Source organism: Triturus cristatus, chromosome 2_2 (genome assembly GCF_964204655.1).
Source record: "Triturus cristatus chromosome 2_2, aTriCri1.1, whole genome shotgun sequence".
Classification (NCBI taxonomy): domain Eukaryota; kingdom Metazoa; phylum Chordata; class Amphibia; order Caudata; family Salamandridae; genus Triturus; species Triturus cristatus.
The window spans coordinates 1,209,233,102-1,209,257,609 of NC_140582.1; the positions used below are offsets into that span (position 1 = coordinate 1,209,233,102).

The 24,508-nt window shown below is 51.6% G+C and overlaps 1 protein-coding gene across 1 annotated transcript in view; it reads right to left on the reverse strand.

Moving 5' to 3' along the window:
* The window catches only part of LOC146863408 (N-acetyltransferase family 8 member 3-like), a 59,586-nt gene extending 36,095 nt beyond the window's left edge, over nucleotides 1–23,491 (reverse strand). Inside the window, exon 1 of the mRNA XM_085642837.1 lies at nucleotides 23,413–23,491. The gene's annotated coding sequence lies outside the window, so the exon portion shown is untranslated. The remainder of the gene's footprint in view (nucleotides 1–23,412) is intronic.
* Nucleotides 23,492–24,508: the final 1,017 nt, after the last annotated feature.

A 24,508-nucleotide genomic window follows, 5' to 3' on the forward strand; every position in this document is an offset into this window, starting at 1 on the left:
CAGAAGTGAGGATGGGATGTGCAAGAGAAAATGCGGGATGGAGGGTACCTTCCTACACGTTCTTTGGGAGTGTCCACTAATTCAAGACTTCTGGCAGAAAATCCTAGGTTGTATGAGTACGGTCTGGGGGTGACCCTTCGGCCCGAAGCAAAACGATGCCTTTTGAACATCTGGGAGCCCACAGACTTAAATGTGAAGGGATGGCTCTGGGTTACACTCGGGCAGATGATTGCCAAGCGCAACATAGCACAGCTATGGGGGGCTGCGACACCGCCAATAGTGAAGGGAGGACATGGATTGGTGTATGACAAGAGAGAAAACAGTATACGTTGCCCGTGGATGCCCCAGGAAATGGATGGCAATCTGGACTAAGTGGAATGTGTACCGGGGAGGAGTGTGCGAGCCCCCTATTGTCCCCTCACCTGACGAACACTTGTCGATCTGAAACCAATTGCATGTACTATCGTTGCAACTTTGATAACATAAGCAAAACACCAAAGCTTGTAATGACACTGTTCCCTGTAAATGTGCAAATTGATTATTTGTATCGCATGACCCTTTTATTCATGTTTAATAAACAGAATTGATAACAACAACAAAAAAACATATATTTTAGTAGATTTGACACTGTATGTTCTCTGGGCTTCAGAACAACACCTAAAAGCAAGATGTTTGTTATTGTAACATATTCTATTAAGAGGCAAGCTTTCTGAGGCATAATGGAGTGACTTCTTTGCAGGACATCGCCCATCAGTCACACATTCCATGTGTTCTGCATCTGAAGGACTTGCATCCGTTGCGTCTCCTCCTTGGCAGTTCTTTAGGCCTGGTGGGTTCCTGCGTCGATGCAGCTCCGCCATCTCATATGAGATCTGCTGACTATGAGGTGCTAACACCAACTATTTCATTTTGATTTCGGATGGAGCAGATTCCTGGCAGAGTCATTAAAAGGTGGTTCTATTGTCAGGTGATTGGCTGTCACTTTTTCAACAGCAGGATGAATGGAAGTGCGTTAGGAATCAAACCGCGACTTACCAGTTACACATCCCAAACTCAGATGCGATAACCCACAAATCTCTCTATTTGGAGACCTCTACATGTGTGCGGCCTCATACAAGTATATGTTGCAACATCTTAAAGAACAGAATGAAAACATACCTTTGGGCAACTGTGAGGCAGGAGCGTCTTTCTGAAGTTGGAATTAAAATTATTTTATGAGCACACTGTCATTTCACAGAGGGAATTATTGAAACATTGGCAGAAGAGGGCTGTTGTGTTGATATAACTATCAGAAACCTAGTTTTAAAATGTTTTGTATTGAAATCTGAAGAAACGGCTGTTACTAGTTAAATAGCGTATTTCTCTTTGAAAAGACTTTTATCAGGAGCCTATAAACATTGTCAAAACCACTAAAACATGTTTCTTGTAATTGTATAGGGATTAAACAATGTGTCTAGAATGCGTCTTTTCCTTGCGTTGGTTCTAAGGATAGCTCTTACTATTGTTTGAAGGGTCGGCCCCAACCTATCGGTCATGGGCGACTCCTGTGCCTGGCGATGGGGCCTCCTCCCTCCGTGTTCATGGTAACTGCTAAGAGCAATAACGATCCACAACGAGGCCTAACAAAACAATATGTGCCTCAGTTCGGAGCTGCATTTAACTCTCGCTCAAGCGAGGGTCAGGAAGTTTCCAGAGGCACCATTACCAGCAAACGATTTTTGGGGGGCCTTTAACTCGCAGACTATGATGGGCGGACTTAGTGGCAGCCCTGGCCTTCAACACTCGGGGGCCCTATGGAACCATCCACAGATGACATGCAGTAGTGTCACAATTTAAAGCAGCCCCAGGTGAGTAGGGCATCAGAGCTGTACTTACCGGGGATGCTCGTCAATCATTCTGAGGCTGTCTCACCACCCCACTCTTTCCCAAGCCGTCACAGGTTGAGGTGGGGTCAGACACCACCACAGAACCCCGTCCCACCCTGTGAGAAGTTGGGAAAGGGTGGAGAAAGAGGTGGCTGCATACGAAGGAGGGTGTGTAAGGAAGCTGGCTCTGTATATGATATTGCCACTAGGTGGCAGTCCTGAGTCAAGGGGCTCCCCAAAAGGGTACAGGGCTCAATGCAAAACCCAAAGTGCTCTATTAGTGGAAGTGTAGGCGAGCAGCCCTAGGCCTAACAGAGGAGTGTATGACATTTATTGCATAACCGTGATCAATAATGGACACGAGACTCAAGAAGGAGATCCAGAACAATTTTATAAAATTATACTTTGTTTGTGCTTTATTTTAAGACCCAGGTATTTGTAATCAGGTAAGTATGTTTTTAATAAAAAATAATTTTGTATTAAAAGAATCGACACTTAGAAACTTTTTCAAACTGTCCAGTGTTTTCCTAAGGGAGAAACAATATTAAGGTTAAACAGGTATCGAACTTGCAATTTAAGTCTTCAGAGCCAAAAGTCAGCAAGGGCCAGGGTCAAGTAGGTATCAAAACTGCACCACCAATGGTACAGGGGCAGCCGGGTGCAGAGGTCAAAATCGGAGTCCGATCCAATGCATTCCAATGGAGACAGGGGGTGCCTGGAGCCACACTGCTTAAAGGTAAGGTAAATTGGTTGGATGGGCCAAGCTTTGTGGGGTAATACCAGCATGGGGGGAGACAAAGCAGCACCAAACATACACAGCCAGCAGCACAGGGCCGGCCGGGGAGACTTCACTGCAAAGGTAGGCCATTCAGACTCGGCCCGTGGGCGTCGGGTGCGGAGTCAGAAGACGCGGATCCGCCTGGATCCGTAGTCAGTTATTGAAGGCAACAGTCCTCCCCAGGGTTATGGAGGTCGTTGTTGCAAGACAGGTTGCAGGGTCGTCTAAGCTGGAAACAGGTCAGTGAGGCTGGGGCCAAGACAGTTGTCTTCTGCTGCAGGTTGTCTTCATTCTTCTTAGGTTGTCGCAGATTTGTGGGTCAAGTCTGGAGAAGCCACCTAAATCATTAATTTAGGAGGCATTTTAGGGGAGTATTACCTTACCTGGGGTGACTACACCCTATAGTATGCCACCTTCCTGTGGGAGGGGACATAGACCTAGCCCTGATTGGAGGGTCCCCCATCTTCAAGAGGCAGGGGACTGAAACTTGTGCTTCACCTCGCTTACCCCCAGCTTAGGGATGGGGCTGGCAGAGCTGGGCACACCTCCTATCCGTTTTAATTTTCTTGCGGTTTTCCCACACAAAGTGGGGGTGTGAACCAGGGGCTGCCACCTGCTACTAGCAGCAGAGGCTGGGTGTCGCATCACAAAGGTGGTAGGCCTTTGAAGCTCCCCTCTTCAAGCACTGGCTCATCCTGGGGGAGGAGGCATGACATCTCTGCTGATGAGGTGCATTGTTTCTGGTCCCAGAGAGCAAGGGCTCTCTACCCAGGGGTGCAAAAACATATCTGGTGGAGGTTCGCTGCCTACAGTCGGTCAGAGACCACACCAGAGTTGGCAGGGATTCAGGGGGCAACACTGAGGTGCCCTTTGGGTACATGGCACAATAAATTCCACACAGCGCAGTGTGGGTTTATTGAAAGGAGTAGTTTGGTACCAAACACTCCTGTATTCAGTGAAACCATCATGCTGCTGTGAAACTCTAGCTGTTGAGTTACCTGCCCATGTACTCTCTATGGCTTCACTGGCACAATATTAAGGAATGGACCCCAATACTGTAGCGGCAGATAAGCCCTCACCTGTAGTATAGTGCACCCTACCTTAGGGATGTGGGATCTGCTACAGGGGTGACTTACCTATGCTGTAAGGCTGTGCAAGTTGGCATGGCACCCAAGCAGGGTGCCTTGCCAACTTTGTCGTTTTCTCCCTCACAGGGGCATGCAGGCTGCAAGGGCAGTGGCATGGCCCCAGGAAGGGGGGTCCCAGGAGACTCTATTCAGCTCTCCGTCCCTGGGTACCCAGGGGACCATCTACTAAGCACCTACAGGGGGCAGAAGTACCAATTGGGAGTTTGTTTTAGAGAAGGAGCACTGGCACCGGGGACCTGGTTGGCAGAGACCCTGTGCACTACATTTGAAATCAGATAAAAACCAGGCAAAAAGCGGGAGGCTAACCATGCAAAAGAGGCACGTTCTCACAGCATACTTGTCACAGACCATCTGACTGATGTAACAGAGTTACAAGTCATGACTCAGTGACATGGGGTCGCACACATGCTATAAACAGATACACTGTGCATGTTCCTGCTGTAGAACCCTGCGCAGTGTATCTCTTCATAGCTTTCCTCAGTGCATTGATCTTTCTGAATCACCAACCGAGTGATTGGAGCATGGCTTCCTGTAAGCTCCTACTGTACACCATTGCTGGTTAAGAGAGCCTTTGCGCCTGGAATAAGGATTATCTCACATATTTCAAGGCACTCTTATAGGTAACCCTTCCACTAGCTCCTTGTGAAACAAAGGACCTCCTTCAAAACCTTCTGATTGTTCCGAATTTTGAGATGTACACACATTCGCAAATTTGAGTTCCTTTTTGAGTTGTTTTCATAGGCTTTCCATAGGTTATGTTATGTTATATTGATTTGTATAATGCATTACTCACCTGGGAGGGTATCCAGGCGCTTGGGCAGGTGTGCAGGTGTGAGGTCCCAGTGGTGCATATATGAAGAGACAAGTATTCAACATCTTGCGAGACTCAAGAAGGGAGGAGAAGGCTCTGATGTGTTGAGGCTTGTGGATGTGGGTGGAGCCAATAGAGGAAATTGGTGGAGCCAGTGGAGGAAGTGGGCAGAGCAGGGGGAAGTGGGGGTGGCCTCCTAAAAATAAATCTGAGCACCTGCACTTAATATTTTACAAATTTAGCACTGATGTCAGGTCTTTTTCAGTTGGTTTTGGTGGGGGGGGGACAGTCACTGGTGCACTGGGACTTATTGATTAGGCCGTTACAGGCAGGCAGGCTTGCACTGCCTGATTTCTACGCACAGTATCTAGTTGCACAAGCTCATTATTTAAAATATTGGGCCTCGCCATAGACAGTACCAATGCATGTTAGAACGGAAAGCTAGAGCCAGGGTACAATCTGTTTAGAGGTGCGTGAGAGCACCACCACACACGGCTCGATGTGATGCAGACATCCTTGCAACCTCGTGTTGGGCATTATGAGAGTTGGCGAGGGGAATGCAACTTGAACAAACATGTTCGCCGCTGCTATCTCTTGAGGAAACTCTTTGCTCCCACCCACCACGAAAAAGATCGACAAGGTCCTATTGTAATGTACGGGGCTGATGATGCTAGGAGAGCTCCATTAGAATGGTACATTTATCTCACGATGCACCTTTTGTGCCCATACCGGCACAGCACCGTTAGCACCATTCTGCTACCTCAAGCTGCGATCAACGACCAGAGCAGGTCTCCCTACATTTCACGAGTTGCAATCAGAAATGCCACTCTCTATGACCTGCATAGGCCAGGCTGACATGCGGCATTCTACCATCTACTTATTCAGTGGTGGCTTGTCAACAGCGGCAGAGGAACAACTCCCCAGTGCCTGGCGCATATTGTCTTATTTTTCATTTGCCGGCTCTGAGCCAGCTTGTGCATGGAGAGACAGGGCATGGGAGGTGGGTGGAGGAGTGCTTCTGCACTCTCTATGTACGCATATGTGTTTGGCCGGCTGTCTCAGGCTGACCAAAACACACATGCGCACTTAGGTTTCTCCAGCCCAACTGCATTCAGCAGCCGCACCGTAGAAACCCCAAAGACTACATGACCTGAGCGGAGCGTCTTTCCTGCCCGTTTAGCCAATTCCCCACGCTGCTCTGCAGCACGGGGATTGGATGAGAGTCTGTTCCAGGGGCTGCTGAGACCAGTAAGAGGCCAGGCCAGCAGGAGCGACGTAACGCAGGAGGCGGCACGTGGTGTCAGGAACATTATTTTATTTATTTGTGACATGTCCCTCACCCGCCCTACCAAACTTTGTTAATGGTGGCCACCACTACTTTTACTGTAACTTCATGGCCAGCACTACAGACACGCTTACTGAAGCTAGATGAAAATAGGAAGACTCCCTAGGCTACAAGCTGACTGATAAGGCATGGGCATATTTCTGTGCACAAGTTAAAAACGTTCCTCTTCAACACAGACACAAGCTGATACAATTTAAATATTAAAGATGCCTCTCGACCCTTCCCTGCAGACAGCTTTGTTGGCGGACAGTTCAGGCATACAATGGCACTGTGACTCAACTTATTGCCAAGGAACGACTGAACAATATGACGAGATTATACACCCTTCAGTCCATCCCAAACACATCTGGGCCCTCTTCCGAACTTATCTTTGTCGCACTGAAGTGTCCAACCACCCCTCCCCTCTTCCTGTAGTCCCCGGACTCTCCGGCAATGTCCCCAAGAATGTGACTGTCAGTCTGCTGTGTTTAGAAGTTTTAATTGAAATTTGATTATATGGTGATCCCAATCTGTATACACAAATGTTCCCGTATTAAAATATGGTGCATGTGAAATGTGTGCTGTGCTGGCTGTTGCTATAATGTGAAAATAGAATAAATATATATATTTTTTAAACTAGTATAACCACACTATGTCCCTGCTTTTGAGTTCATCAGAATTCAGGAGCTTTTATCCTATCCTTACCAGACCAAAACATGCATGGTACCATAAATACTGTACACTTTGCCTGTTAAATTCTGGTAGGCATGACTTACTCAAATGTAATGAAAGGTGAGTTGTTTAACTCACCCAGTATTCACCAGATGCAGTAAAGATGCAGTAAATAACTGTTGGAACTGGCACTTTCTGGTTGGCTGAGGCGGTGCCCTAGCCAGGCAGAACCTACCGCTCCCATTAGGGGTGGGTGATTATCATTACACTCACAGTATAACCTGCACTCACCCTTGCCTAGCTTGGCACTGAGCAGTCAGGCTTATCACAGAGACAATGTGTGAACTATTGGTACAGCACACTCACACAATAAATACACTGAGTTCAACAAAAGAGACTTCACACGTAGTGTATGTAAATAAGGTTTGTATTGAACACACACATTGATTAACACAATATAATCATCATGTATTTCTGGACATAAATCAGATTTGGAAATATTACTAGCAGTACTAGGCCTAACCGTGTTAATTTGACATCAGTAGTATGCAGTCTTGGGAAGGATGCTACTCTACCCCCCAGCACCTTTACACGGTTCCAAACATTGTAAGAACTAGGCCCACCCAGCCAATTATTTCAATTCCATACAGCTATAGGGTGCACCCCAGATCAAAGCGATTTCAGGAATGTGTGCACACAGATAATTACAAAAAATGTTAAACAGCACCGTGGGCAAAGTCAATGTCAAACGTAGAATTCAATTTGGCAAGAAATCAACGTGTAAAATGACACCGCCGTACGATGTATTGCTTAACAGGTGGTCCTCGGGCAGCCACTCCTACATACTCACTCATCACCGATATGCGATGCAACGGATATCAGGAAGGTCCGTGTGGAACACACTCGCTCACACACGCACACCACACTGCCACGCGATGCTACGGATATCTGGCGGGTCAGTTAATGATACACCCGTGAAATTTTCCACATTGCAAAAACACTCCTGAACACCTCCCCCCCGCCCCCACTCTCCCCTGACCTCAGATAATGCCCAACTTCGGTGTAACCAGGTAGCAGAATTTTTCTCTGCCAAGATACAAACTATCTATACGTCCTTTCCTCAGGAAGCGGACCAACAGATGGTACCACCAACAGACACAGTGAAGGAACAGGACCTGTTGGAGGAATTCCCATCCCCTAGACCGAACCTCCTTGCAGAAAATTCGGAATCACCTAAAATCTGGCTCTCCAACAGATCCAGCCCTCCCTACCATCCTTAATAAGATTGTTGAGACCATTTCTCCGGTCATATTGGACTTGATCAATGCCTCTCTTCTGACGGGAACTGTGCCCCCGCTTTGGAAACAGACGATGGTCAAGGCTCTTTTAAAAGAATCTAGTTTGGACCCGGAAGAAAGGGCGAATTATCGACTCATATCTCTGTTGCCAGGCATGAGTAAAATTGCTGAGAAGCATGTGAACTCATCCCTCTCTGCATTCCTGGAAAAGAACAACCAGCTCCACCCCTCACAGACAGGATTCAGATCTCAGCAAGGCATGGAGACTGCACTTCTGTCAGTAGTGGAGAAAACTAGCAAAATCCTTGATGGCGGAGGCTGCGCAGCACTTATTCTGTTAGACATGAGCGCAGCCTTCGACACGGTGAACCATTCTCTGTTGATTAGTAGAATCAGGGATGTAGGAGTGACTGGAATAGCACTGAAATGGCGGCAGTCCTTCTTGGAAAACAGATTCTTCTCAGTCTTTGAGGATGAAATTTCTTCAAAACAACTGCCCCTTACATGTGGAGCTCCTCAGGGATCTGCACTGAATCCCACTCTATTTAATGTTTATATGAGCTCCTTGGCAGAAATAGTAACTCCGTTTGGGGTTCAGATTGTCACCTATGCTGACGACACTCAGTTGGTCGTCTCCCTTAATAAAAATGAAAACTCTGGACCGGGCATAACTTCTTGCCTAGAAAAAGTCTCTGGATGGATAGCTCATGTTTGAAGCTTAATGGGGCAAAAACTGAGCTTATGCTCCTTGGCAAATCCGCCCCTCCCAATATAGATCCATTTTTCCCTAACTGTCTGGGCCCCGAAAAAACATATTAAGAGCCTGGGGGTCTGGCTTGATGGTAACCTTGATTTCAAGGAGCAAGCTCGGAAAGTAGCAGCCAGCTGCTATAGTCTCTTGAGGATGACTAGGAAGATCTTTCCCTTATTACCTTTCACGGCCAGAAGACTGCTAGTTCAAGCACTGATTTTGTCAGGGCTCCACTATGCCAATGCTCTATACTTAGGAGCTCCTTATGCCACGACCAACATACTGCAGACAGTACAAAACTGTGCAGCCAGTCTGCTCTTGAACATCCCTACACGTCTCTCAGCTAAACCGGCTTTGGCCTCTCTGCACAGGCTCCCAATTCAGGAGAGAATCCAGTTTAAGGCCATGTGCTTTGCACATAAAGCACTTTCTGGAGACGGATCCCCGATGATTCGTTCCATGATCCATTCCTACCTGCCCAATAGAGCTCTAAGATCCGAAAGAAAACATTTGGTGACAGTCCCAAAAATAAAACAGACGAGAAGTGGAGGCCTTCTTTTCTCATACAATGTTGCTAAGACATGGAACCGCCTCCCCCTCCATATCCGTTTACAATAAACTACTTGATTTTTTCGTAAGCAACTGAAAACGCTCCTTTTCCCTTGATATATTCGGAACCGGTATCTGCGTTACCATTAGCGCTGGGATGCCCTTGGGTAACCAGGCGCTCTATAAATGCTACCTCATTCATTAATTCATTCACATGTGGACCCTATAGCCCAAGCCCTCCTCCACTATACCAACTAACCTCATCTACCCTACACCCACGGGCTGCAGATAAACAACCCTTCCTAGATACAAGGCTCATTGTGGGCTGAGTCACACTTAGTTAGGGTACCAGGGAAGAAGGTGGGGGTAGGTAGCAGGGCTAATAAGGAGGCAGTCGACAAATGAGGGTTTAGCCACTACTCGGAAAGTTCACCCACAGCATGAGGAGCAGAAGTGGGCTGAGGGCGATAGCCATTCAATCAAATGATTCCACAGTATGCCTTCCAGCACCAGCCGAGCTCTGTAAAGCACAAGGGGGTCACACAGTCTCTTGACCCTCTGCCAATCGCTCTCTGAAGCGTTCCTCAGCCCAGTCAATAACTCTCACCCCCCAAGGCCCTTCTGGCAATAATAACTGGCAACACAAGGTTGTCGGGCCAGATGAGGAGAGGGCAATTGGTCTGCTGCACTGAGGCACACAAAGGAATCGTGGATGAAGGGGAGGATGTACCTGGGGAGCCTCTCAGAAGAAAAAGGCACCCCGTCAGGCACATGTCAATCCAAGTACCACCCAGGCTATCCAGGCCCCCAGAACACAAATCTGCTCCTGCACACCTCCCTGGAAATGAGGCACAACACCTGGTGTGTGTTGATACGGGTAACACCAGTCAATTCTAGTCACACACAACGAAAAGTTGTAAACTCCCTACCTCCCTAGAAGTGAGGCATGGGTTGCACCAGACAATTCCAGTCAAACACACCGGCATAAGTTCAGCAGTGCCACACGAGGTAGAATGAGGCCCTACTACGAGAATGCCCTCACTTCTGAGGGTCGTAGCCTGTGAATCGGGTACTGCACACAATAAGCATGCATTCAGTGTGTCTCGCAAAAGAGATGCGGCACAATCGACGAAGCAGGTCACGCTGGATCCCACAACCGGTTAATCCACTCATTACCAACAAGACACTTATGCGTGTTGAGGCCCCATGATACAGGGCCCACACACCTCAGATACAGGCAGTACTTTTGGGGCTCCGCACAGAACAATCCGGTCTCCAGACAGAATACTTAGGTATACGCTCACGACGCGCAACCAATGGGATCTAGCAGACGATGTGGGCTCTTAAGAGGGCACCGCTCTCCAGGTGTCACAAATAGATGGTGTGGGTACCTCGAAGGAGGTCTTTGATGTCCCTCTCCATGACGAAGCAGGTCAACGCCATCTCCTCCTCCTGCTTCAACACCCTCCGCATGCTTCGCAGGATCTTCAAGTGGATCCCCACCGAAACTAGAAGGACAGTCACCCAGGCCCTCATCAGCAGTAGAATGGACTACGGAAACGCACTCTACGCAGGAGTCCCGACCAAACTCCTGAAACGGCTTCAACGCGTCCAGAACACCTCCGCACGCCTGATCCTCGACATCCCTCGCCGCAGCCACATCACACCCCACCTGAGAAACCTGCACTGGCTCCCTGTCAACAAGAGGATAACCTTCAAACTCCTCACCCACGCACACAAGGCACTCCACAACACCGGTCCAACGTACCTCAAAAGCCGACTCAGCCTCTACACCCCCATCCGCCAGCTACGCTCCGCAGACCGCGCCCTCGCCACCGTCCTCCGCATCCGAAGAGTGACCACCGCCGGCAGATCATTCTCCCACCTCGCCGCCAAGACATGGAACACCCTCCCCATTCACCTTCGGCAGACCGAAGACCTTCTGACCTTCAGAAGACTCCTCAAGACCTGGCTCTTCGAACAGTAGCAGCTCCCCCTCCCCCCCAGCGCCTTGAGACCCTCGCGGGTATGTAGTGCGCTTTACAAATGCCATGATTGATTGATTGATTGATTGAGACCTCCACAAGAGCACAGAGGTCAAGCCAACAAGCCCCTGGAGAGCACACTTCAGGGTGCCACCCAGCAGCAGGTAGTCAGCCAGGCCAGCCACGATTCATGAAAGGCCTTCAGCCCCTTCCAATGGCAGTAATCCTCCTTGTGCACAACATATTCCTCTGACAATGGGTACCACGCAGTTGAGGGTCTCTGGTCCTACGTCCCCACAAGTGCTGAAGTATGGCACCAGCAGTTATACTGTAGTGGGCCTTCGAAGTTGGAGGTGGTTCACGGGGTTTCCCTTTGAACCACAGATGTCTCCCCAATATTTCAGTCCTGTCCGCCATGAGGCTGTGGCATTTAGTTTTTAATCTGTAGTGGGGCCATGCTGCGGCTTCCACAGGTTAAGCGTTTAAACCTCTTCCCTCCAAACTATCCAGCCAGGCCCTCAAATGGCAGAGGTCTGTCGTACCGGTTGCACGCCCACTCACAGATGTGCTCCCCCAGCCGCCAGTGTGCACTGGAGCCAAGCAAAGAGGCACACACACAGTTTTAGAGAAGAGATATGCCCACTGTCTAGGAGCGCCATTTCTAAGCAACAAATGACAGATCCACCTTTACACACAAGGGAGGGTTTGTCACTGTGAATCCAATGACCAGTATGAGGCTGCCCACTGTGAGCCACTATTGCAGCTTGAAGTAATGTCACGCATTCCTCCGCGTTGACCTATGGGAAGAGCAGACCTCACAGGTAGTGAAAACACACATGGGTATTCTTCATGACTTAGGCAGGGAGCACGCATTTGTACCTGCCCTGCTTTTCACCTACCACTTGCTTCACCCCTTAAGACTTACCCCAGGGGTAGTGAAATGTCCCCTCAGGATTAATCAGTGGTTTAGAAAGGCCAACCAGAGCATAGGTGCAAGTGCGCATACACAGGCGGGCAATGGCAGACTTGACACATGTTGAAACACACCATAGGTGCAAGTGCGCATACTCAGGCGGGCAATGGCAGACTTGACACATGTTGAAACACACCATAGGTGCAAGTGCGCATACACAGGCGGGCAATGGCAGACTTGACACATGTTGAAACACACCATAGGTGCAAATGCGCATACACAGGCGGGCAATGGCAGACTTGACACATGTTGAAACACACCATAGGTGCAAGTGCGCATACACAGGCGGGCAATGGCAGACTTGACACATGTTGAAACACACCATAGGTGCAAGTGCGCATACGTAGGTCTGTAATGGCAGCCTTGACATGTTTGAAATCACCATGTAAGCACCACTTCCTAACATGTGTAGGAAGGGTATGTGCACTTTCACATTGTACTTACAGTGGGAAAGTGCTCAGAGGCCTAAGGCTACGAAAAGAGAATAAGCAAAACCCAGGAAAAAGACAGTTTTTTAGGGAAACACACCTCAAGAATATCAGGTCTAACACCAGCTACATCGTAAATCGTAATTTCCATCCCAGCGCCAGAAGGGGTTTGTTTATGCCGGGTCGGAATCAGAGTGGCCTGCCCTGCTCTTGGAGGCTGATGCTGCGTTAAAGGAGTTTTCAGCGCGTGCAATCCTAGGCCTTAGCGTGATGTAGGTACTTGTGTACATTTTGTATATGTGCTTGGCTTACATGGTGCTTGAACCAGGAGGCGTCCTCCAGCTATGCCGGGCCAACATCCCCTCTCCGTCGGCGCAGCACAGGGGGGCACACACGGCGCTGTGGACAACGTTCACAGGATGAATGCATGATTGATACACTTTGTGGCTCAGAACCGTGGGTGCATGTCCACTCAGATGTCTCATCGGACTAATAATGCATCAGAATGTCATCCAAGGTCCATAGTACCCCCAGGGGCACCCCGCTTTCCCCCCTCCCCCCAAATTAGGTTACCCAAAGAAGACACAAGAAACAGTTGTAAGTGGGTAACAAATGCTGCAGGATTTATTACATAATTCCAGGATATGTAATAGGTGGGTTATCTTACGGGCGATCCAAGGGCAGGCGGCCATCTACTTCACCTGCCCCGCCTGATGAGCCGGGCAGCACGGGAATGACCCGCAAGTGCTGCCCCCCAAGTGATTCTTTTTTCGATCACGTGCCGTTGAAATTCTACTCACACCCCCCCTCTCGGGGCGGAGCGTCGCATAGCAAGCCCCCGGTTGTTCAGGCCCACAACCGCCCGCAGGCCTAGCGGGGCGCCGACCGGCTTCCGGGACCTCTCTGGAGGCTCCTCGTTTTGGCTCAGGCACCACGTGGTGCCGCGCAGAGGTACCCTTTGTACCGGCCTGCTTCCAGATCGCCCTGTAACTCCGCCTGCAACGAAAAGGAAAACATTAAAACGTTCAGCAAAAAACTCCACCCCACCACACCTACGCCGGGTAAGCGGTAGGGAGGGTAAAAAGGCGAGGTGGGCGACAAAGAGGTCGCCAGTGAGGGTGGGGGAAGGCTAAATAGCCTTCCCCTCACACCTGGGCCCGGAAGTGACGCGCATTGCGCGTCACTTCCGGCCCCCGACACGGAGGGGGGCAACAGTCAGGATCCCTGCCCCCGCCCCCCCCGAAGGAGGGAGTGGGGAGGGGTGACCGGGGCCCCGGGGCCACTAAGGCGCCGACCGCCGAGTGGCCCCCTGCGGGGGCCGCGGTCAGCGGCATAGTACCCCCAGGGGCACCCCGCTTTCCCCCCTCCCCCCAAATTAGGTTACCCAAAGAAGACACAAGAAACAGTTGTAAGTGGGTAACAAATGCTGCAGGATTTATTACATAATTCCAGGATATGTAATAGGTGGGTTATCTTACGGGCGATCCAAGGGCAGGCGGCCATCTACTTCACCTGCCCCGCCTGATGAGCCGGGCAGCACGGGAATGACCCGCAAGTGCTGCCCCCCAAGTGATTCTTTTTTCGATCACGTGCCGTTGAAATTCTACTCACACCCCCCCTCTCGGGGCGGAGCGTCGCATAGCAAGCCCCCGGTTGTTCAGGCCCACAACCGCCCGCAGGCCTAGCGGGGCGCCGACCGGCTTCCGGGACCTCTCTGGAGGCTCCTCGTTTTGGCTCAGGCACCACGTGGTGCCGCGCAGAGGTACCCTTTGTACCGGCCTGCTTCCAGATCGCCCTGTAACTCCGCCACAGCCCTGGAGGCGGCTAACCGTCGCAGCCAGGGCCCCCCACCAACCTAGCTCTTTACCTGCACCCTCTATTCACCAATGCTTCGCTTAAATCCAATAAAAACAGGTCCATGCCTATTTGGGAGAGGTGTACTCCATCCAAGTCGAAGTACCCCTTTACATTCCCCCGAATCATCTCATGGCGAATAAAGCCCAAACCCCTTTGGGATGTGAACTTACGCATTGCTCCATTAATGCGCCTCCTGGAGTGCTCTACCGCTTCTAAGGATTTAGCTCCCCGCCAAGACCTGCGGGGGATGATCTCCGACCACACGATCTCACACTCGCCCAGACGCTTGCAGATTTCCCCTAAGTCTCTTTTCATGGCTAATAACAGCAATCGTCTCCCTAGGGTAACAAGGTCGTTTCCACCCAGGTGTATCACCAACAGGTGGGGCAAGGTGGACCCGTGTGCTCTTAGTCTCTGCTCGATCTTATTCCTGAGTTCGAACCATCTCATCCCCGGCACCCCCATCCATTCCACTTCAGTCTGAGGGAAGTGTCGCATCCAATTCCGGTGCGATGCCCATTGGGCCGCCCGGGCGACAAATGAATGCCCGATCACCCACACCACTCGTCCTAATAAAGAGGAGACATGGTGTACACACAAGTTATTTAATCAGAAAGGGTGATTTCAACGATACACACTATAAAATCACAAACACATTACTAAAAGCTGCCTCACGGGCGAACATATATCTTATAGCAATCAGATTCCCAACGCCCCAATTTCTTCACCTGAGCGGCCTCTAATCCCGCCAGGTGAGCGGCGGTGGCAGCGCCAATGCGGAAGGAGTGGCTGGAATACCTTCTGTCCGGCCGGGCGAGCCCCGCCTTGGCTAAGCTGGCCCTGATTACCTGCTCGAACTGGTATCTAGTTACGGGGGTACCATTTGAATGCAACAGAAGATAACCAGGGCCGGGCGGTCTGTACTCCAACAACGCCTTTACCCATTGTACTGGGCAGAACCTGGGGTCACCTAGGGGCTGAAGAACCACCCTGATCCCCCGCCCCGCCTGGTCAGTCTTGGACTTGCGTAAATGAATGGTCAGTGACCCGGAAATGGACACATCTGAAATTGCCCGCGCATCCCCTGAAAAGTCGACCTTGGACCTAGCCACTAACTCGCTGACTCTGAATGCCCCAAAAAATGCTAAGCAGAACGTGGCTGAAAACAGCGTGGCCTCGTAATGAGAGTAGGTGACTAGCTCGAGAGCCCCTAGCATGCCTTTCAGGATTTCGAAATCAATGGGGGCCCGATTATCAGGGGCCCTGGGCTCCTCCCTAGCCCAGCCCTTCAAGGCGGCCCGGATGGGATAGGAGTTAGTGGGATCCGCCCCGCCAGACAACTTGGTGTCGTGGCTTACGGCCGCCAAGTGGCTGCCTACCCATGAACGGCTTTTCCCCTGTCCCCTAGCCCACACCAGAAATGCTCGGACCTGGGACACCAACGCAGCCCCTGAAGTACCCAGCGCTACAGAAGTTGCTCTGAATGTTGCCATGTGGGCGCTGTAACGCTTTCTGGTACCTGGGGCCAGAGCTCTTTCTCCCATCTCCTTCAGGCTCAGTCCCACTGCAGGATCTTCCATAGATGGTCCGGGAATGGGGTCATCTGCGCTCTCGCCCGCGGCCAGGCCTCCCTGAATCGGAGCCACTGAAAACGAGAAAGAGCGTCAGCTGCCACATTTTGAATACCCTCAATGTGCCTGGCTTTAAACTCGACATTGATGCGCAGGCATGCCCGGACCAACTCCCTTAGTAAGCACAGCACCAGCCGGCACCTAGCGGACTGGTTGTTAATTGCCTGAACAACCGCCATGTTGTCAGACCAAAATACCACCTTCCTATCTGACAACGCCGCCGGCCATAGGTGTAGTGCAACAACAATCGGGAAGAGCTCCAGAACAGTCACATTTTTGGTGATCCTATGCCTGCGCCAAACATTGGGCCATCCCTGCGCGCACCATTCCTCGCCCAAGATAGCCCCGAAACCTTCCCTGCCTGAGGCATCTGTGAAAAGACAAAGTTCCTGACTATCAATCCAGGGCTGCTTCCAAATAACCGTCCCATTAAAGCAGGCTAGGAATTCGCTCCATACCACCAGATCCTGCTTCAGACCTGTCCCCAGCTTGACCCAGTGATGTTTCTTTTTTATACCAGCGGTCGCCCTTGCTAACCTGCGTGCAAAGACCCTCCCCATGGGTATGACCTTTACCGCAAAATTCAGGGTCCCTAGCAGGCATTGGATTTCACCCAGAGTAGCCTTGTCCCTACCCAGTAGATCGCAGATCTCCTGACGCAAGGCCTGTACCTTATCCGCAGGGAGTCGGGACACGCCCTTTACCGTGTCCAACTCGATGCCCAAGAATATCAAAACCTGCGCCGGACCCTCGGTCTTACCAGGAGCTAAAGGTACGCCCAAGTGTCCTGCCAATTCCTTGAAACATTGCAGCGCCCGTGCACAATCTTGCGAGTCAGCTCCCCCGATGAACAGGAAATCATCCAGGTAGTGGGTCACTCCCTCCATGCCATACCTGTTTGTTAAGGCCCACTGTAGGAAGGAGCTGAACGCCTCAAAGTACGCACAAGACACCGAGCAACCCATGGGCATACACCTATCATAAAAGACCTGGTCCCCCCACTTGAAGCCCAGAAGGTGTTGGCTGTCCGGGTGTACTGGCAGGAGCCTGAAGGCCGATTCGATATCAGACTTGGCCAACCAGGCTCCCTTCCCTGCCCTCCTGATCATGTCGACTGCCAGGTCTAGGGAGCAGTAAGACACTGAGCATCTACCTTCGTCAAGCCAGGAATTCACGGAGTCCCCTTCAGGGTGTGATAGGTTATGAATAAGACGGAAAGCCCCTGGCTCCTTTTTTGGTACCACCCCCAGGGGAGAAATCACAAAGTGGGGCATAGGGGGTGAGGAAAAAGGGCCCGCCACCCTGCCCAAAGACACCTCCTTCGCTATTTTATCCCGCACTACCTCCGGGTGCTCCCTAGCTGATTTCTGATTCTCCGCATCCCTGCTCACTAAGGGGCCTTGATAAGGAATGCGGAAACCGTCTAAGAAGCCCTCAGAAATGAGGGACCCTTCCCTGCTAGTGTATCCGCGGAGGGCACTGAGGAGGTTCTTTACGCTGATGGGAGAGGGCCCTTTCACATGGTCGTGTGGGGCAAGGGCATGCGCGCTAGCAGATGTGTTCGCGGGGGGCCAAAGCGCGGGAGGGGGAACCCCCCCTGGGCTACTTGCTCGAGGAAGGCTTGTCGGGAGTGTCGCGCTTGGAGCATACGGTGGCGGCATGGGGTGCCCCGCACACACTGCAATTGTGTGAGAAACGGCATGTTTTGTCCCAGGAGCAGAACCCTGCATTAAAGAGCCTGCAGGTCCCAGAAGACCGTGCCCGAAAGCCAGGCCTGCGACCCCCCCCACGACCGCCCCGAAAGGACTTCCTGTTCTGCCATTTCCTCTCCTGTTTATCCTCTTTCTCTTTGCTCTTTACACCGCTCTCTGTACCTGACTTCGTCGTAGACCCCTCAGTATGCTTGCCCATGTGTTTTACCCATAAACGGACCTCCAACTGGTCCCACTCAAGATCTGGGCAGATTGCTCTTTGTCTACGGAAGTCACAGTCGTAGTGGTACCATCCCATGCCCCCACCCTTAGCAGCCTCTTCTGTAATCACGCTTGCATAGTGGAAGAGACCTGGCCCTTCATCTGGGAATTTCTCCACTATTACTGCCGCAAAAATGGCAAAGGCCTGACCCCAAGTCACAATATTTTTGGTGGGATATAAATGATACCGCACCCTCTTGTCCTCTTCCTTGTTGCCCATCCTCCTGGTATCTACCCCCTCCGCCCCATGCATGAGAAGGGTGAAGATATCGATAAATTCCCTGCGCCAAATCCCTTCTTTGGCCACTAAAGGGACCATCCAAGCGAGTGAACAGCGGCCCGATACTAGCGGGGCCGTGGTAACTAGAGGCTTAGGTGCTACGGCTAGTGTTGGTGCCGGCGTCGGTACCACCGGGGGAACCACTACTGCAGGATCGACCGCACTTGCCGCGCTCTCGGCCACAGCAGCAGCTGGGGGTGGGGGCCGCGGAGGAGGTTCCAATGCAGCCGGCGGCTGACCCCAGACCTGCGTGAAGCCCCCCGGCGCCGGGGTCACACTCGGCGGCGGTGGAGCGGACGGGCCGACCCCTAGGGGTGACCTGGCAAGCAGAAGACCGGATCTGACCTCAGCCATGAAGTCTTTTAAAGTGTCTGAAAGCTTACCCAGATCCTCTGCTGAGGCAAATGTCGCCTGGGGCGGGCAAGGCAGTACGTTGTGCGTCCCCGTCCCCAAGCTAACCGCCGCCTGGGGGGTCGCTGAGGCCCTGTGAAGAGGGGCCGCTCTATTTCGAGCCGGTGGTTGCTCAACCGGAAAGTCTTTGCTCGTGGGGCGGCGGTTTCTTTTCGACCGTGACGGGCCCGCAACCTCCCCTACATCCTTATCCGTAGCCGGACCGTCCATCGATATCCCAGAGTCTGGGGGGGTACTGGCTTTCAATAGTTCAGTCGCCCAAGCTAAACCCTTGGCCCTCGTCAGCTCCAAGAATGCGGCAATCCGGGCTTCCTCCGAAGTGTCCGGCACGGACTCCTCAACCTGTGTCCCTGGTGTGAAAAGGGGGGGGGATAATCCTTGGCTGTCCATCACTTAGCAGTTGTTCTCTCTTATCTGCAATTGGGAAAGAGAGAAAGTTAACCGCCTGTTCGCCCCCTTTGAGGCTGATTCTTCGCTCCTGAGTGCCACATGCTACTCCGAACGGTACCCCCGTCCCCCACCTGCCCGTACTTACTCCCGTCCGAGCCCCGAATACGGATGATGTTTGGCTCGCGTCTCTCTGTCGCCAATTAATAATCCTCCAGTCACCGAAAGCGGACGAATGTACTGAAAGAGAAACCAGCATAAGCACAAGAAATATGCATACACGAAAAGGCGTGACTGAACCGCAGAAAAAGGGGGGGGGGGGGAGGGGGGGGGAGGACACAGGTGCTCATACAAATCACTTTTAACCATGCACACCCTGATCGCGTCTGCCCCTATCCCCACCTTGAACCTGGCAAGCAGCATGGTGCTCCCCACCCCCATACTACTTTCCTGGTGCCCATTTGCCCCAAAATCACTGTCTCGCGTGAAGCGAACGCGTCAAATCTCCATTCATTCGCCTTCATATAGCGTGCACTACGAAATTATTGGCGCGCTTTACATTACATATTCAGGCACGGGGGCCAATTCACTGTCCGGAAGTGAAAATTGTACAGTACCCGCGCTGCCCAAAAAAGGGAGACGCGACCACGAGGCGCAGCCTGCTTCCCCGACCTAGGATGTCCGTTACAAATTTCATTTCGACTACAAAGCAACTACGCGATCCCCTGCCGGTGACCCGCGCGCGCGCGGCATTTCTGCACACAAATGCCTTTGTTTAGGTTGCCGCCTCAATATTGCATGAAATACGATGTACTGACGCTACTACGTTACTCAATTGTATTCATTGTGTTTATTAGCCTCTGAAAGTTGAATTGGTTAGAACCTGCCTTGCCGAGATTCAAACCCAAGAAACCCGTGAGCTCACTGCCGGTGTTCACACATATCGCTTTTAGGGCTGGTAGTGCGCTGGCGGGGGGGGGGGGGGGGGGGGGGGGTCTGGGTGGGGCGCAGCGTGACCGCGCTGAGCGAGCCCCTTGAGCTCGCACGAACAGAGCCATCTCTGAAAAAGCGCAGCGAAGTCCACATTTCATAGGACTATGTCTGTGTCACACACACTTAATTGTCCACATTTGGCAAAACTAAACACGACGTTTGATCTTGGACAAGCACCTGCGGACCTCAGCACACAAATATGTCCGACATTGAGACCCACGAACAACCGGCCAATCGCACGTTGGAGCATAAATGCTGTATTTCTATACCCCCCTTTATCGAGCCATTGTCACCTATGTAATGCCGCGACGCGCGCTAGCTAGGCCCAACGTTAACCAAGCGCGTTAAATGAATCGTTACACTTTCCACCTCGTTCGATTCGATAGGCCTGACATGCATAAAATGGCGTGCTCGACCCGAAATTCTCGGAGCTCAAAAAATCGTATCCGCATTCGAATGGGCCTGTCATGCGCACGCGTGCCGGCCCCCGCATCGAGGGGCGCTGTAAGCAGGGGGCAAAAGGAGGCACCAGCCCAGCGCCTCTGCCACCAGTCATTGGTGCCCCTGACCCGTGTCCGGGGGGGGAGACGAACCTGACCCGGACCGTCGAAGGGCATGAACATACCCAGCTCCCAGTGCCCGCCGACACACACGCCCCCCCCACCTATTCGGAAAAGCTATCCCCGCACGCCAGGCGAAGCAGCTCTGACCACTCGGCCACGAAAACCTTTCCGCGAGGCGCCAATAACATCCCAATGTGACACGAAAACATAACCATGCATGCTTCTGTGCCCCCAAAAACAGCGTCCCTCCAGGTGCGGTACGGTGCGCACTAATCATTAGGCCCTCCCTCAAACAACACACAGCCAGGGCGTAAAACGACAATAATTTCGTTACTCGGCACATAACAGTCGCACCGGTAAACAGAACACACACGCTCTCTAAATTACAGGCAAGCGGACCGAAGAGGTCAGAGTTAATATTCAAACCCAAGCTGGGTTGTACTCTACTATCCGCAGTGGTATACGAAACCGCGAAACGTTTCCTAAGCGCCTTCGACTGCTCCGTTATGCGCATTAGCCCACTGAGCTGTCCTGCCTGCTCAGCCCACTCGCGCCTCGCTGAGCCCTAAGAGCATGCTGATATCCCGGATCGAAGCGCCGAGATGCCCCGTGAGCACCCGCCGGGGCAAGGGGGAGAGGGGCCGACAGACGAGCGAAATTCCCCCCCCCCAGCCATAAACCCCAGTAGAGGTTAGCCCCTTAACGCTTAGCACGCAAAGGACAACACCGCACACAAGGCCCCGAGCCATCGTGGCCCAACTTGCGCCCTCCCCGCCCGCGGCCATCCGGGCCACAGGGCCCCGTCGACCTGGTACTGCCCAGGGACGGGGCCGGGGCGAGAAGGGTTAAGCAAGACTCACCTAAGTACTAAAATGGTGGCGGCGGGACCCGCGAGGCGAAGACGACGGACCGATGCGGCGAGGTCAAAGGCGAGGTGGGCGACAAAGAGGTCGCCAGTGAGGGTGGGGGAAGGCTAAATAGCCTTCCCCTCACACCTGGGCCCGGAAGTGACGCGCATTGCGCGTCACTTCCGGCCCCCGACACGGAGGGGGGCAACAGTCAGGATCCCTGCCCCCGCCCCCCCCGAAGGAGGGAGTGGGGAGGGGTGACCGGGGCCCCGGGGCCACTAAGGCGCCGACCGCCGAGTGGCCCCCTGCGGGGGCCGCGGTCAGCGGCATACACGGGGTCCCTCTGAGTTAATGATAATGTTAATAATGCCGTGTTTTCAGCTCCAAGAAGCGCCTTCGGCAGCGGACGTGCACTTTAAACCGCTGTATAAGTGAGCGCGGGTGAATAGCTAGCCTCTCGCCAGGACAGGCAGTGCCCGTTTACATTCAATGATGAAAAGTTTGAGACAACTCTGAGCCTCTGGGCTCTGTTTTAACTAAGTGCTTTGCCCCCGTGTACCCATACAGACAAAAGATTTGCTGCAAAAAATAATGTATACATTTTAAAGCGAGCTTGTCACTGTCTCCTGCGCCTGACGCCTTCAGCCCCGCCCCGTCTTTTTTCAGCCCTACGCCTCCGCAGGGGTCCTTTTCTATACTCAGATAACTGCATGGACATTGTGCGATACCACCACGGTCGTGTTTCTATTCCAATTGATTGGAACTGGTTAAAAACACAAGCGGCGCTCTCTCCTCCTAAAATGACACTTGTGCGCTGTCTCCGGTGACAATCATTCATGATACATGCAGCTGCGTGCAGGGAAAGAAGAGGGATGTTTAATACTAAATTATTAAAGCTAAGATAAGGGCGGCTACTCTTGGCCTGGATCTCACAGCCCAGACGCCCCGCCTGAAAAGGAAACTTTGCAAACTAACGTCTGACAAGGAGGTAACCATAGGCGGCAGGGCCGGCTTTAGTGCTGGTGGCGCCCTGTGCGACAATGTTTGTTGGCGCCCCCCCCCCCAATGACCACCTCCACCACGGATTCTTTCACTAGCACCCTTTAACAGTGAACAAGTCTCCATAACCCCACACTCTCAGATGCATTGAATTAGTTATATAGCGCCACTCATATCAGTGTAGGGTGTCAGAGCACTTTGCATCACACGCACATTACACAGAGACAATCAATCATACGTGTGTAAATCAGTGTATAGGAAAGTGTAGGAGTCGCATGTCATCCATACTGGCAGGCTGTATAGTTTAAGAGTGCTTGGTGTGGAGAAGCACAAACTCAGAGTCGAAAAAGAAACAGCATCGTTGGGAGCTCTGTTTAATAATAAGAATCGATTTCTAGCCAAATTAATCCCTTTTGCAACATTAATCAATGTTCTAATAATGTATATTTTGCAGTGTATATGCAGTTCTAGGATGAAAGTTGATAGCTCCCTATTCTATATTAGGACTTTAAGTTATAAATTGCAAGTAACAAAAGGATGTCTCTTTTGAAAGCAGTAACCTGCTCATCTGTTTACATCATACACACGCTGTAATCTACTTGGTACACGCTCTTTGCAGCAGAGCAGGCACATTAACCCTCTGTACTAACTTCACCGAAGTCAAAACCTCAACTATACAAAATGCTGATCTCTCTCCAGGACGATGATTAATCACAGGAGTGATTGTGACATGTATGTGAGGCCTGGGGGAAAGAAACGCTGCAGCAGGTGCGTCAAAAGCATAATAAACTTTCAAGCACGGCGCCCCCAGGAAGCCAGCACCCGGTGCGGTGGCACCGGTCGCACCGCCCTAAAGCCGGCCCTGATAGGCGGGTAAAGATAACTTACCTCCGGCGGACAGAATCTTCGCAGGCTGTGGAAGTGGTGGAGCCAGCAGCCGCCTGTCCTCATGTGACCCTAGCCATTCCCAGCTCCTCCCCTTCCCCCTTCCTGTATCGATTTTCCCTCCCAGCAGATAATGGCAGCCAATAAACCCTCGGCGGAAGTCTCACGTGCGCTGCACAGTAATAGCATTGTCCAAGGGTCCTACTGTCCCTCGGCTGCGCGGCGATCATGTTTACGTCGGGTCTGCACAAAGTTGGTATCAACTTCCTCATCTCCTGTGTGCTCTGGAGCTACAGACAAGTGTGCACCGAGACTGTGGCTCAGAGCTCCAAGCCCCATACTGAAGGCAACATATAGTTCCTCAATGAATGCTTTCTTGGCGCTTGTGGCTATCGCAATTCATTTCTCCCTGGTTACCCTCTCTCCGCATGTTGCTAACGCCCCGAATGCGTGCTGTTGTTGCAGAGCTGAACCCCACCAGATGCATCAAGTTTACAATGTTCTTAACTGTAGCATAGTTTGCCGCATCACAGGAAGTGAGGTCACACAGCCTTCGTCATTAATTATATTTAAAAACAATATAAAATCAACAAATACCAAGTGCACTCAATAAATAATGGAGGCAGCTGTCCTGATATAATGTGGAAAACGTATTATTCTTATGCAGTGGGCCAGATCTTTGATGAGTCGAGAGCGCTCCTTCCATTAACTGAAGAGCCTGGTCCTTCAGAAGGGAAGAAAGAGCTTCTGCACCCTCTCCGTGGCACCCAGCAGCTGAAATGATTTGCTTCTGGAGGCCTGGTGACAGTAGGCCTGGTGTGGGGTGAAAGTTCAAACTAACCTCCACTCGTGTGACTCTCACTCGCAATGAGTGACACATGAGAACTCTGCTCCTGTCCCCTGCCCGTAATAGGACACAGAGCAATAGAATCCACGAGGGCTTTGTGCCATGAAATATTCAGGAAACCTTAAATCAAACGCTCCATTAACCGTAGAATTTGGAAGTTATTGTCTTTACATGAATATCAAAGGGCGTTGTATTACAGACTTCGCGTACTCTGTTTTCGAGATTGTAGAAGGCAAAACTACATACATGAAC